General features: G+C 41.0%; 1 protein-coding gene across 1 annotated transcript in view; it reads right to left on the bottom strand.

Moving 5' to 3' along the window:
* LOC108570524 overlaps window positions 1-14,307 on the bottom strand; it is a gene marked incomplete at its 3' end in the record, with an annotated part of 351,392 nt that overhangs the window by 336,598 nt on the left and 487 nt on the right. The gene's annotated exons all lie outside the window — the stretch shown is intronic.

Genomic DNA, 14,307 nt, shown 5'->3' with positions numbered 1-14,307 from the left:
TTCTTTCCTAAAATCAATATTCAAAACGTTCGCAGCCAACTCGCATAACTCGTTCATCCGCAAACGTGACAATCGATACCCCGCAAATTGATCTATTCTTAAATACTTTCCTACAGAAGTTTTGGTAACAGACGAAACAAACAATTTCGGTGCGCGCATTCGTCGTTCTTCGTCCAACAACGCCTAATTTTATCTAACAGATATTCTTTTCCAAAATCAATATTCAAAACGTTAACTTGTTCATTCGCAAAAATGACAATCGCTGCCTCGAAAATCGATCTCTGCTTAAATACTTTCCTACACAAAACAAACAATTTCGTCGTTCTTTGTCCAACAACGCCTAATTTGATCTAACAGACATTCTTTTCCAAAATCAATATTCAAAACGTTAACTTGTTCATTCGCTGCCTCGCAAATCGATCTCTGCTTAAATACTTTCCTACACAAAACAAACAATTTCGTCGTTCTTCATCCAACAACGCCTAATTTGATCTAACAGACATTCTTTTCCAAAATCAATATTGAAAACGTTAACTTGCTCATTCGCTGCCTCGCAAATCGATTTCTGCTTAAATACTTTCCTACACAAAACAAACAATTTCGTCGTTCTTCGTCCAACAACACTTAATTTGATCTAACAGACATTCATTTCCAAAATCGATATTCGAAACGTTTCGCAGCCAAAGCACATAACTCGTTCATCCGCAAAAATGACATTCGCTGCCTCGCAAATCGATCTCTGCTTAAATACTTTCCTACACAAAACAAACAATTTCGTCGTTCTTCGTCCCACAACGCCTAATTTGATCGAGAAAGACGCTGTTTCTCTCACACAACAGCACGACACCAGATCTCCCTCTACGTCTGTAAGAACGACGCCTGCAACCACAGACGTAGCCGCGAAAGCGTTAATAACCCTTCTCAAACATGTTCCTCACGTAACGGCCGATATCGTGCAGAAACAACACATGAAATTACTCGAAACATCGCCGGCCACCTCGTAAACACCGGAAATATATATCAAACGTTTTTATTGTCGGTCGAACGAGAAACTTGGGTAGTCGAACCAGCAGCAGACGCCGGGTTGCAACAGTAGGCGAATGAAACGAAACGAAACGAACGAACGAACAAACGAAAAAGGGAGCCGCTGGACACGAGGGCCGCCTCGAGGGAGTCGTGCCAAAATTGTTAACAGCCGAGACAGCCGTGTTGTAGGTGGCATGTGCTTCCAATCAGTCGTCGAATGAGCCAGAGAAAGAGGAGCAGAACGGGAGGAAGAAAGGTGGAGACAGGTGGTCGGCGTCCCTGAGATACCGGTCACGGAGCCGGAGCCGTTTTATTGAACACTCTCACCCAATAGAAGTGCACGGACGACGCCCACTGCTCTCAGCCATTTCGAGTTATCGCGATGCGCGGCCGCTTTTCCGCGATATTTTCTATCTCGGTCCACGGAAATTACCCAACTTCTTAATATCCGCTTGTTTTCAAACCGGGATACCTCGCATCCGTCGCTAATACCACGTTTCGAATAGCTCCAAGTGTTTCCGTACAATACGCGCACTTGGAATGTGCGAATTCTATCGTTCGATACACTCTCTCCACTCGCTGGATCATCGGTTTAAGCATCGTCGTATTTGCGTGTACACACACGCGTTCAATAGCGTACGTTTATGCCGGCAGTTTCGAACTGTGCTTCTGGTTAGAGCTGGCAAATCGGATTGTCAATACCGTGCACGGTGTTTGTTCAGCATGCAACGAACCACCGTTGGACGAACATGCTTGAGAAATTGTACTCTGCCTCTCTTTTTCTCGCGATACAATCGTTCGTGGCGACGACGGCGATCGTGGTCTGTGATCGAGGAAAAGGAGATGTTTAAAGGGCGCGGCGTATCGTATTCGGCCGACGTAGGAATGTCATTAAGTGAAAAATCGATAGGATAACGCGCGGGTCTGTTCGAGCTACTCGGATAACCGGATTACCCGAGCATTGTTATTTCTCTGGGTGTAGAGGAATATCCGGATGCGTGGCGGAGCACACGTTTCCGACGCTTTTATTTCGAGGATCGAAGGAAACCGGAGCGGCCGTTTCTTTTCAGACGTTTTGTGGTTCAGCGTTTGCAAGCACGGCCGGCAAAGGTACGAGAAGACGGAACAACAACGCTGCGGGACATCTGCGGTCGTTGGAGATCGAAATACGAGATACCTCTCGCCAGTTGCGCCGCATAAAGCGGGGTTACAAAACGACAGACATCGAGACACACGGGGTTGACATCGGCGACGAGATATTCGAGAAATTCGTTTGTATATCCAAATAAACGGGTCTCCGCGGATACCTGCGAGAGATACAATTGTGGCGAACCATTCGAGGATGCGAGACTCTCTTCCATATCCTGCCGAACTTTAATATCGCGCGCACGAGTCCTGGAAAAATTTACTTTCTTGGAATTCTTGTCCCGGGATACCTGTACTACAGGAAATACGATGTCCCGGATTTACCTTGCCCGTTTTGACAGAGATTGCATTACAAATCGCGTGGAAAGTGTATCGAGTACTGCTACAATTACCGGAAGGAGACACATTTGACGTTCTCTGCGTCGAGTCTTTAACACTTTGCTGATTGTCTGGTTCAAGCTAAAAGTGTCCCGTGCAATTGGCTATTTTTCTACAATTGAATTATTCGCAACTCATTCTTTAGCTATTTTTACTAGGAAATGTTTGTACAGTAGAGTTCTGATTACCCTGAATGCACATTTGCCCCGACTAGTTTTCCATAATTGTCGCGAATGGCATCCAAGCAGTGATATCGATACCAAACAGTTGACGAACAAACTATAGGAATTCGTGTGCTTTACAATGCGTGTATTGTGTATACGCATATAATGTAACTTGTATCCACGGTCGTTTTCTAAATTATTTTCCTCGTTATTATCATGCCTCGGTCCCAACTATGCCGGATAATCGGAATTCTACTGTATTTTTTTAATTTTTTTTTTTTTTTTTTTTTTTGTAAATTACAGTAAAGTAAAGTTTGAATGCAGCGAATAGGGCCCAGTTGACCAAAAAGAAGACTACTTTTTTAAACAAATTAACCCTTCGACATTTTATCCCGAGTGGAACTCGGGCAGCGCGTTAAGTACCGAACAGTTTAACTCAAGAGAGACTTTAGGAAGAAAGTTAGAAAGGGGCGAGATATTATCAGAACTGTGACGTAGGGTTACGTACACTGTGCTTTAAAAATAACCACACACGACGTAATTATTAAAAAGATACGTGTAAAATATGTATACATAATTACACTAGATTGTCAAAGGGTTAACTCGTGATCGGTGAACATCTATCGAGCGAGGAAACATATATACATATATACATATATATGTGACCCGTGACCGGTCAGCAAAGATTAGGCATGAGAACACGAGTACTTTCCGATAACAGGAAAGTGTTAAGACGAGGACCGTTTTCCACGGATGAACAAACGAGCACGATGTGTCTCGTCGAAAAGTCTCGTAACACCGGCTCGAACGATAACGAGATACGGCTTAATTAAGGAAGCAACATCGGTCATTAGTGTTTTCAGAAGACGTACTCTTTCATTGCGTATACCCTGGGGTCCGAGTGCAGCGTGTAGTGTCCTTCAGAGATTTCAGACATGCTTTTACTTTTCTCCCCTGACTCCACTTGCTAGCGCTTTGCTTTTTCGTCTGCATAGTCGTTTTCTAAAAGGTCAAAGGGGCCACGTCCCTATCTTGAAAACATTAATGAGCTCCCAGAACGACGTGCACGCACTGTACGTATTACGTACGTGCACTTGCATGCACCACGCCCGGAAAAAGGGTTGGAATAAAAGAGGGGCAGAAAAGGAAGGCGAAAAGAAGCTATGTGTATTTGAGGACGCGTCGTCCAGACGAGACACGTGACAACTGTACAGTATCATAGTTGGACGCATCGATTCTTCCAAGACTTATCGCTCCGTTTCCACCTTTTCCATGTCAATTTTCATAATTAACGCGCTGAATGCTGTGAGGGTGATTGGTGACCAGCGGTAACAAGATTAGCGAAAGCATTTAATTCGAATAATTATCGCTCCGTTTCCACCTTTTCCATGTCAATTTTCATAATTAACGCGCTGAATGCTGTGAGGATGATTGGTGACCAGCGATAACAAGATTAGCGAAAGCATTTAATTCGAATAAACGGCAATACAGTAAATTCTCCACAAGTGTCAGTCCGCAAGGAACCTAAACCTGACACTTGTAGAGTCAGGGACTACGTTTTCGAGCCTCGCGCCCGCCTTTGTAGTTTGCCGAACGTAGACAAGGACAGCGAATAAAAGATAAGGATGAAACGTGAGTCGAGGCAACCAAGCGATTTAAATACCAACTTTTTTAATTTTACGTTTTTTATCCCGAAATTTTTCTTAACATATCGATGAGATTTTTCTGATGAAAATGACATCAAACACGACATAATTTGAACAACATGTCACGCCAGACAGTGAACGTGTTAATAAGTAAATGTTCAAATTATATCGTGTTTGATCTCATTTTCATCAGAAAAATCTCACCAGATGAAACAGCAACCTGTAAATCTGGCGTGACAGTGCACGTGTTAATAAGTAAATGTTGTTCAAATTATATCGTGTTTGATCTCATTTTCATCAGAAAAATCTCAGCAACATGTTAAAAAAAATTTCAAAAATTAAAGAAATTATATTTTTCTATTATGAATTGTCGAGCCGTGAAATCTCGTAAAAGAAACCGAGTGGTGTAGCGTTACACGCTTGACTGACAGCGAGCGAGATAACATAGGCGCAGGACCATCTATACTGACACTTGTAGAATCCAAACTGACTGACACTTGTAGAGAATTTACTGTATTTGCAAAATTTTCATTTAACACATCACGCGGCATATTTGAATAGTCCCGTTTCTTGGAAGAGAACTAGACCAAAGAAGAGGTGCAATAGTGAATTTAAAATGCAACAAGGATAGGGAGAAGATGAATAAATAGGTGTGAGATCGTACTTTAGAAAGATAATCAATATGTGATAATTAATATAATAAAGATAATTAATATAATATAACAGAAGTTAAGACTAGCAAGGTAAGACAGATGTAAAAAATATTGTAAAATATTGAAACGCCCAAAATAGTCCCATTTCTAACTGTTGACGCATCATTCACGCATATCAGGATGTATTAAAATAAAAAAATTCATTTCGGCGCCGTGGACAAGTTACGCAAAATTGGCCCGGCATTCAACGTGTTAAACAAAGTTCCACGAGTCACGGTAAATCTACGAGTGTTCGGGCTACCGTTGATATTCTATTTAGACAGAAACTTGTTTGTCGAGAGATACAGTTTATTCGAGATTACAATGATCTATATAAATACTAGCTCAGCAGCAGTTGGCTACCTCCTCTGCAGCTTTCGGCCTCGCGGCAAGATTATTCATAAGAGCTATAAATATGGTGCCGTTTAAACCAATGGAAGTATAGAGAATTGGCGCAAATAGGGAAATATTCACTGGCGAATCTATGTATACGTCCGAAGTGAATACTCCTCACGATGTCGTGAATGGGATTGCCGGGAATGGTTAAGGGGTTGAAATTTATGTGCTCGCGGGCCGGTGTATACGGCCGTGTTATCGAATATCACAGTGAAAATCTATAATAACTGTTCCGACTTACCGTTCAAATTTATCTGCCGTACAACTCTGCCGCGGAGCACGATAAACGGTGCTGGGGTTTGGGAATCGGGGGGGGAAAAAAAATTCTTAATCGACTTAGACATCCGCGTGGCTATGAAATCCGAACGATTAATTCAAGTAGCTCGAGCGCGACGTTAGATTACCGCGAAAAGTAGTAATTAAAATACCCTCCCCCCGTCGAGTTAGAAACCGATCGTTCGATGTTAAGCAAACGAAAGTTTGCCATTGAGAAGAGGTTGGGTCTGGCCTGGCCGACAAAACCATACTTAAACCGGCGAAGCGCGATGGAAAAAGTGAACCGATAAAGGGGAAGAAAAGAAGAGAGAGAGAGAATTTCCTTTATCGCGGAATTGTTCCAGATTTATGAGCTCCAGGAGTTCAGCCATTCAAATTTTTCAACTGCTCTTTCTTGCCTACCCGCGCCGTAAGACCGCAGCAGCAGCTCTTAGACGAACGAGCTGCGAAGGAGAACGGGGATGGAGAAACTAATATAGAAATGGATGGAAGCAAAGTCTTTACACAGACGAATGGATTCGATATTGATGAACTCTAATAACTTCCATCTGAAAATTTTTGAATTTCTCCCCTTTTTTTTCTTTCATCGACAACCGGCGTCGTCGTCCTGGTCTCGAGCTACTCAGCTTTATATACGGCTAATGCGACGACTCGTATTCCACCGACAATAAATCTTCATCCGATATTGGCTTCCCCATTAGCGAAGTTTATCGTAAACGGCGGGGGGGGGAATGTAACGAACATAAATTCTTCGAAAGTTGCTTCGAATTCGACCCCGTATAGTATCTTGTAAAGTCAGGTATTAAACAGTTTACCGGTTCGACGAGCAACTTTAAGTCCGATTCTGAAAGCGTTCCTCGTTAATCGGAAGGGGAAAGAGGGGAAATTGACTAGCGCTTTCCCGGCGAGGTGAATATTTGTAAGAAACTGTAATTTCTTCTTTACTTTTGTCGATCAAACGAAGCCATATAATTCCTCCGCGTTCGCCATAATCTTCAGATTCATCTTCTCTTTTTTCTTCCCTTTTTTAACAATCTTTCAAGCACGGTTACTTTTTCAAACGAAGGAAATTTTTTAAATAAACTTTGAAACAATATTTTATGATTAATATTCGTAAGATTTTTAATTCATCGATAGAAACATTTTTGGAATTGAAATAAATCTGAAATAACGTTGATCTAAAATACATTTTTCGAGTATTTTCGTAAATTAAGGACTTCCATATGTAGAAAGAATGATTGCAAAATTGTTGAAAAAAGAAAATTCCTAATAAACCTAATTTGCTACGAAATCGAAGTGCTTTTATTTCGACGTAAAGATCCGAAGTATTACAATTCACACACTGCAATTCGATGCAAAAAAATCGCATGAATATCGAGCTTTTATCCAATTCGAATTGCAGGAAGTTAAAGGATTATCCCGTGTAAGGGAAGGATGCAATCCCACCATTTCCAGTCAAACAGAATCGCATTGCCTCACAATGGCACAATAATTCAAGTTACAGAGATTAAAGCGGTGCCGGTCAGATCGATCGCTGTTAATCGTGTAAAAAAGTAAAATGCATTCTGAGAGGTGCTTCAATAACTATAATCTCAGCTTCAAACCCATTCAAGATCGTATACATTCCGATTGGTTTATCGAACTCCGTACACCATCTGAATACACGTATATGTAACATGTTTCATCCATGTAACATGCCTCGCACTTCCTTATATTATCAGCATGCTATGATACATAATTTAACGATACGTCCGGAATACCTCAATTCCATGCTCGATAATTCTGTTATTTTCATAATTGGTAAACGTTAACGTCAGACCCGGTAATAAAAGATTTAATTAAACGTCTGAAGATAACAAACTCATGTGTACGTACAGAGTGAGTCGCGTAACTTGTACCGAAGGAAGCACACGATGTTGGCACGATTTATTTTTTAAACAACTTGTTTACAAGATATCGAAGTGATCTTGAATTTAAACGTTAACGTCAGACCCGGTAATAAAAGATTTAATTAAACGTCTGAAGATAACAAACTCATATGTACGTACAGAGTGAGTCGCGTAACTTGTATCGAAGGAAACACACGATGTTGACACGGTTTATTTTTTAAACAACTTGTTTACAAGATATCGAAGTGATCTTGAATTTCTTTAAATAGAACCTACACCTTTCTGTGTGAAAATTTAAACGAGCAGTGAATTTTCTACAATAAAGTGTCAAGCTTTGTTTGTCCCAAACGTGATAATGAGACTGCGGATTTTTACGCAAACTCATATTTTTATGAGTATAATTTAAAAAATAGAAGCTAGATAGGCAATTGTTTTATTTATATATTTTTGTTTATTATGTGCATTCTCTGTATTTTTGTGCCTTCAAATTTTCCATAAATGCATATAAATCCGCAGTCTAGGGATAATTATTGCGAACCATTAACGACGGTAGAAGACACGAAAAACTGAAACGTTGAAACGATCTGATGGCCAAGACAATTTTTATATAATTTAATTCGAGTATGGAAATTTTCAGTTATCAATTAACTTCAGTTATTCAATTAAATTCAGTTACTCCAATTAAAGAGTTTCGCGCGCAAAAATGCTACTCCGAGTACATACTTAGCGTCCTTTAAATATCGAATACACACGAACATGTCACTTATCGTTCAAATTTGTGTCGACCATCTTATCGGTATACGACTACTACCATTCGCAGACGTTATCGCGGGCCACAATAAAAACCGAACAGAAACCTAAAACGTAATGTGAAATTCGTGGCGCGTTCACGGGGAACATCTAGATACGATCTTATTGATACTGCGGCCGGAGTGACGCTAAAATTTCAAGACTGTCTGCATACTTAGCGTCGCGCCTTGAATACGGGTCAAAGATGATACGTTCAAAGTCGATAAGACCAACTTCAGGCGTACAAGCAAAAGCGGGGTACACTCTCTTGATGCTCTTCCTTCTCGACAAAGAGAGAGAGAGAGAGAGAGAGAGAGAGAGAGGGAGAACAACGACATTGGCTGCGCGTGCAGCCAAGTGCATCCAAGATATCGAAGTAATAACTGAATCGTTGCTCGGCGATAATTATCGTGCCCTCGAGTTGCATAGCAAGGTAGGAAGCGGTATATACGAAGTTCCGCACGCTGCTCTGGTAGAGCAGCCTTCGAAAAAGAGACCAGGTAGGCGAAGAAAAAATAGCCGAGCATTTCTGCACCGTGTCTCTCTCACACTCGCTCGCTCCATCTCCCCCCCACTCTCTCTCATTCACTCATTTACTCTCTTACTCACTCGATCTCTTCTCTCTCTCTCTCTCTCTCTCTCATTTACTCACTCACTCACTCTCTCTCCCTCTCTCTCTCACTCACTCCATCACATCTCTCTCTCCCTCTCTCTCTCACTCATTTACTCGCTTACTTACTCACTCACTCATTCGCTCCATCGCATCTCTCTCACACTCCACGCCTCTCTCTCTCTCACACACTCCACGCCTCTCTCTCTCTCTCTCTCTCTCACACTCATTTCTCTCTCTCTCTCTCTCTCTCTCTCTCTCACACTCATTTCTCTCTCTCTCTCTCTCTCTCTCTCTCTCTCTCTCTCTTTCAGTGGTTCGCGCTCCAGAATAGAGGGAAACGAAGGTGGAACGAGGAGAAAAAGCGGTAGTACCGGTCTAGCTTGTCTTCGGCAAGTACTTCGGCACGTAGGTAGGCAGAGACTGTCTTACGCCATACTTATGTTAGTAGCCAGCGTGGATACTAAAAGTATTCCCTACTTGGCTATTTTCACCTAATTTACAGCGAGTAAATCCGAAATGAAAAGTTGAACCTTCTGCCTCGCTGCCGAGAGACACTCTGCACCACCCTATAATTCTCTACCCCTTACAAACGGTCGACCTCTTAAAAGCGAAGCCTTTAAAAACCATTCGTCACACAGTTTCCGTTTATATACCATACCTACTACGTACGCGCATTAACGAGTTTTCATCATTGGAACTACGAATTTGAAGAGAAAAGGTTCTCTTCATCTGGGACATCGCGGTATTTACCAGACGTAAAAAGTTTCATTAAAGGGGCAAGAATATTCTTTGACGCTGAATGAAAACTGTACAGAAGACGAAGTTGTAAGGTGATTAACACGTACTACTGCTTTCTTACAAAAGGACACCACGATATACACGAGTCTTTTACTTAATTTACCGCTTTGGTAAAAGTGAACATTTCGTACGGTCGGGAATACGATAAAAGTACTCGTCGATTATGAAAGTCGTGAAACGCAGAAGAAGCTAGAAAATAATCATAATATTCGAATATTAATTATCGTATATACTTTCAGAGAACAGCCGTACGATACTTATCGCTTCAATATATCATACATATTCTATAAGCGTTATTCACGTGCAACATACACAATATCCTATTCGATCGAGCCAGACGATCGAGCGGCAGCGGGACGGCGCTAATTAAAAATTTTTAAACGACAGTTTGATTACCCCGATCGCTAATCGACATTCTGCAATAAACCGTGTGCGTATACCTACATAACGCTGAACGCTAATCTTTCGCATACAGAGCGCTTCTATGATGAATGATTGGGAACCTATCAAATACCAATATATGCATACTATTAACGCGTCTGTATAACCGTCACAAACTATGCAAACTGCATAATCGTAACAACATCGTTACCTAAACTCTGATACGACTGGTGCTATTGATACCAATAGCTCCGCCTTCGTGCCAAAAATAATCGATCCTCGCTATGTTAATTCCTTTGAATTCCTTCGACAATAGGGCGTAAATGTGTCAACCAGGAGTTATTAATTACGCGTTATTAACGCCACGAGACTTTGACGCGGTACAAAAGCACTGCAAGGGACACAATCACGTGAACGCCATGTGCGGTCTTAAATATGGAACCTCCTATGCGGAAAGCTTTGGCATAAGTGACATATGCGCGAGACATACGCCAATCCCCCCCCTAAACTTCACGGGGGTGCCATTGGATGCGTTAATGCAAGATAATGCTCCATCATTTCGTCCCATTTCATTTCTATTTACCCCCAAGGTTCAGGTGGAATTTCCCCCTCATCTGGGAAGAAAGCGTGAAAAAGAAAAGAAGGGGGAACAACGCAGCTCCTCCCGTCCGCGTTAATTCAATTATCGTCCAGGTTTTAGTGTGCTCGGAGGAACAGAAATTAGTTCCGTGGTTAAGCTAATTCCAACGATACCAGCGACCGATAAGAAAGAAAGAAAAAAAAAAAGTGTCTGAAAACCTAACACACGCAGGCTTAAGCTGAACGCGCTATCTCTATTCCAAATGTCACATTAGAAGCAGCAATACGACGACAGAGTAGGTCGTTATCTGGCCAACGTGTATGTACATCAACACACGGCTACGCCGTCGGTGTTTATCACCGAACTAAGCATAAATCGTGCTCTCGTTCACTTGCGCCGAATAAATGGCACGCTACCAGTAATACGAGAGATACGAATCGCGGATTTGCACTTGACAATATTTGCCTTCGACGGTTACGTTTTTATGTCTCCCCTCTCGCGATATAAACGCTTCGCTCCGTTTGCGTGCGCGCGGAAATTTCACCGGAATCCTTCGAATATTTGCCTATTAATTCGCGTGCAAAAGTGAGCCGCGCAAATAGATCAATTTATTTTGTCGCGCGTATGAAAACGGTTATCCAATTTAATTTCGCGTATTTCACAAAAAAAAAAAAAAAGAAAGAACGCCTCGGTGAAAAGTAGCGAAAAAAGAGCAGGAAAAATTAATTACCGCGATAATTATCCTTCTTGGAGAATGTTGAAAGGAGCGGCAAGTAGTACGCGTCTTCCGGTTTGCAACGGAATTCTCTTATGTGCCGATAACACGCTGATGAGGCAATTAATATTGATGTAACACGAGATGAATCCCCCGCCATTGTTACCTGAATACCGAACATCGTCCGGATTAATATTTAATCTGCGCGATCACGGCGAGTTTCCAAGAGTTTCCCCGCTGTGCGAACGAGCCCCCGGCTCACGCTCGTCGCATTTTTGACGATCGCGCGCCGCGGAATTCACGATGCAAGCCACCCCCTTTTGGTCGAATATTCAACGAGCTCGTTTCCAACGGCGTAATAAACATCTCGAAGCTTTGCCGGGGTGTACGACAACGCAATAATTATTATGCACCGTTAAGAAACAAGCTTCACTATCTCTCTCTCTTTCCATCGTTTCCACCCTTCTCCTCGTTTCTGGCGGCAACCGTGCGAGAGAAACGAAGTACAGCAATTCGAAAATGCAATCGTAAGCCTCGAATAACTCGAGATACTTTGCATGCCTTCTCGCAATCTCAGATCGCTTAGTGGAAACTATTACATGCTTTCTTACGCTACGAGTATACTTATCGTTTCTAACCCTGATGTCACGAATACTGGAGAAGAGAGGAGAGGGAGCCTGCTGGGGGAGAGAGATCACGAATTCGTGAAGTTCGTTGCATAATTAACAACCGCGAGATTACATCGAACAGAAAAACTAGATGTAAATGATAATGGCGCAGGGAAACGCGAACGTACAACGTTTCTATGATCAATCGTACAGATCGAGATAAGAAGGTAACTGAAAAAACTTGTTAGCGTTTAACCATGGGGAACGGTTGAAGAAAGATTTTTAATGGATAGGTACTCTGTGCGTTTTAATGATCCAAAAGATTTTTTAGCGCACTAAGATCAATGTAAAGAATCTGTAATATTACTGTGAGGAACATTTGAAGAGATTTTTTAGCGCACTAAGATCAATGTAAAGAATCTGTAATATTACTGTGAGGAACATTTGAAGAGATTTTTTAGCGCACTAAAATTAATGTAAAGTATTTGTAACATTACTATGGGGAACGTTTGAAGAAAGATTTTTAATGCACACTATGTGCGTTTTAACGATCCAAAAGATTTTTTAGCGCACTAAGATCAATGTAAAGTATTTGTAACATCACCATGGGGAACGTTTGAAGAAAGATTTTTAATGCACACTATGTGCGTTTTAACGATCCAAAAGATTTTTTAGCGCACTAAGATCAATGTAAAGTATTTGCACTTAATAAAAAAAAACTTGTAGTTAGTGTTTAACTGAGGGAAACATCACTACGAGGAACATTTGAAGAAAGATTTTCAACGTAGAATATGTATGTTTTAAGGGCCGAAAATAAGACGCGAAGTATTTGTATTATACTTAACAAATAATTCACATTTGAAATATTTGTTCGGAAAATTTTAGCTAGAAAGAACTTTAAGGGTGCTTCGCTTGGAAACGAAATTGTTTTTTAGTTGCGGCAATAAAATCAAGCGCACTCGGGTGACCTACATAATTGAAGTAAATACCGAAAAAGTTATTTTACATTTGATAAAATTTTATAGTACTCGCTGAAACATATTTACTTAAATTTAAGCATTTATTTGGAGAATTTTTTATGAGAATTAGAGTTGTAGAAAGAAATGATAGTTTTTATTATTTAATGATTTACTTTATTTAACCTAATGTAACTTAACTATGTAATTTAAGTATTATTTAAAGGTAAATTGATCATAGATTGATCTTAACTTCCATATATTAATAACGTAATTATTTGTAAAATGTTCAGATTAAAATTTTAAAAAGGAACCGGAAACATCGAGATTGTTAAATTAAAGAAACGATAAAAATATACTTTTGTAATCGATGATTCATCTAAATATCGGATAATCGTTACAAATTGAACAAGTCAGAATTTTATCATCGAATATTAAATAACCTATTACTAATATTTGCTCGAAGAATATTGGATAAGAAAACATTTATACATTATCACCTTGATATAATCACACGTTACCACTTCAATCCGAGCTATCGTTTTCAAACTTATTTCCAAATTAGAAATCGTAAGAAATAAATCGACTTTGGTACACCGGAATCAATAACGAACAATTATTGTCCCAAATATAAAAATCAGCCGCCATTTTATTCTTAACATTTACTTCTCGCCAACGACAACCTCGCGAAAAGTTAATCGATTTAGAAGTGTACTGAATTTCGCCTGTTAAAGGAGTCAAGCTGGGTGGTATTCCGATGATCGATGAATCGTCTCGGATTTCTCGAGCACGCTTTCTCCACCAGCTGAGTTTGACACTTTCGATCCGTCTTTATTCGAGATTCCATTCTTGGTTGCGATTGACAGTTCGATCGCGCCAAAAAGACGATCCACCTTCAATCGTGGCGCGCGCGCGACTTTAATCTTTCATCCGCGTACGTGATTCAATGTCGACACAAAGCGGCCCCTCTCGTCGACTGTAATAATCTAAACGCGCTAGGCGTGCACATTTCGATTCGTCGAACTTCCAAGGCGGCGCGGCGTCACCTTGCCTCGAACAGTAGCAAAACGACAAGAACGACTCCGAACACAGAGTTCTCGAGCCAGCGAAGAAACGAAGGAGGAGGCGAAGAGAACGAAACACGACAGAGACGAAGAGAAAGCGCGCGCAATGGAGCAGACAGGGACAAAGAGCGCGTGCACGATTGTAGAGAGGAAAATCGGAAGAAAAAGAAAAGGATCGAGATACACAACA

Source organism: Habropoda laboriosa, unplaced genomic scaffold (assembly GCF_001263275.1).
Source record: "Habropoda laboriosa isolate 0110345459 unplaced genomic scaffold, ASM126327v1 scaffold61, whole genome shotgun sequence".
Classification (NCBI taxonomy): Eukaryota; Metazoa; Arthropoda; class Insecta; order Hymenoptera; family Apidae; genus Habropoda; species Habropoda laboriosa.
The sequence above is the reverse complement of the archived record's forward strand: the minus strand, read 5'-3'. Positions and strand labels throughout refer to the sequence as shown.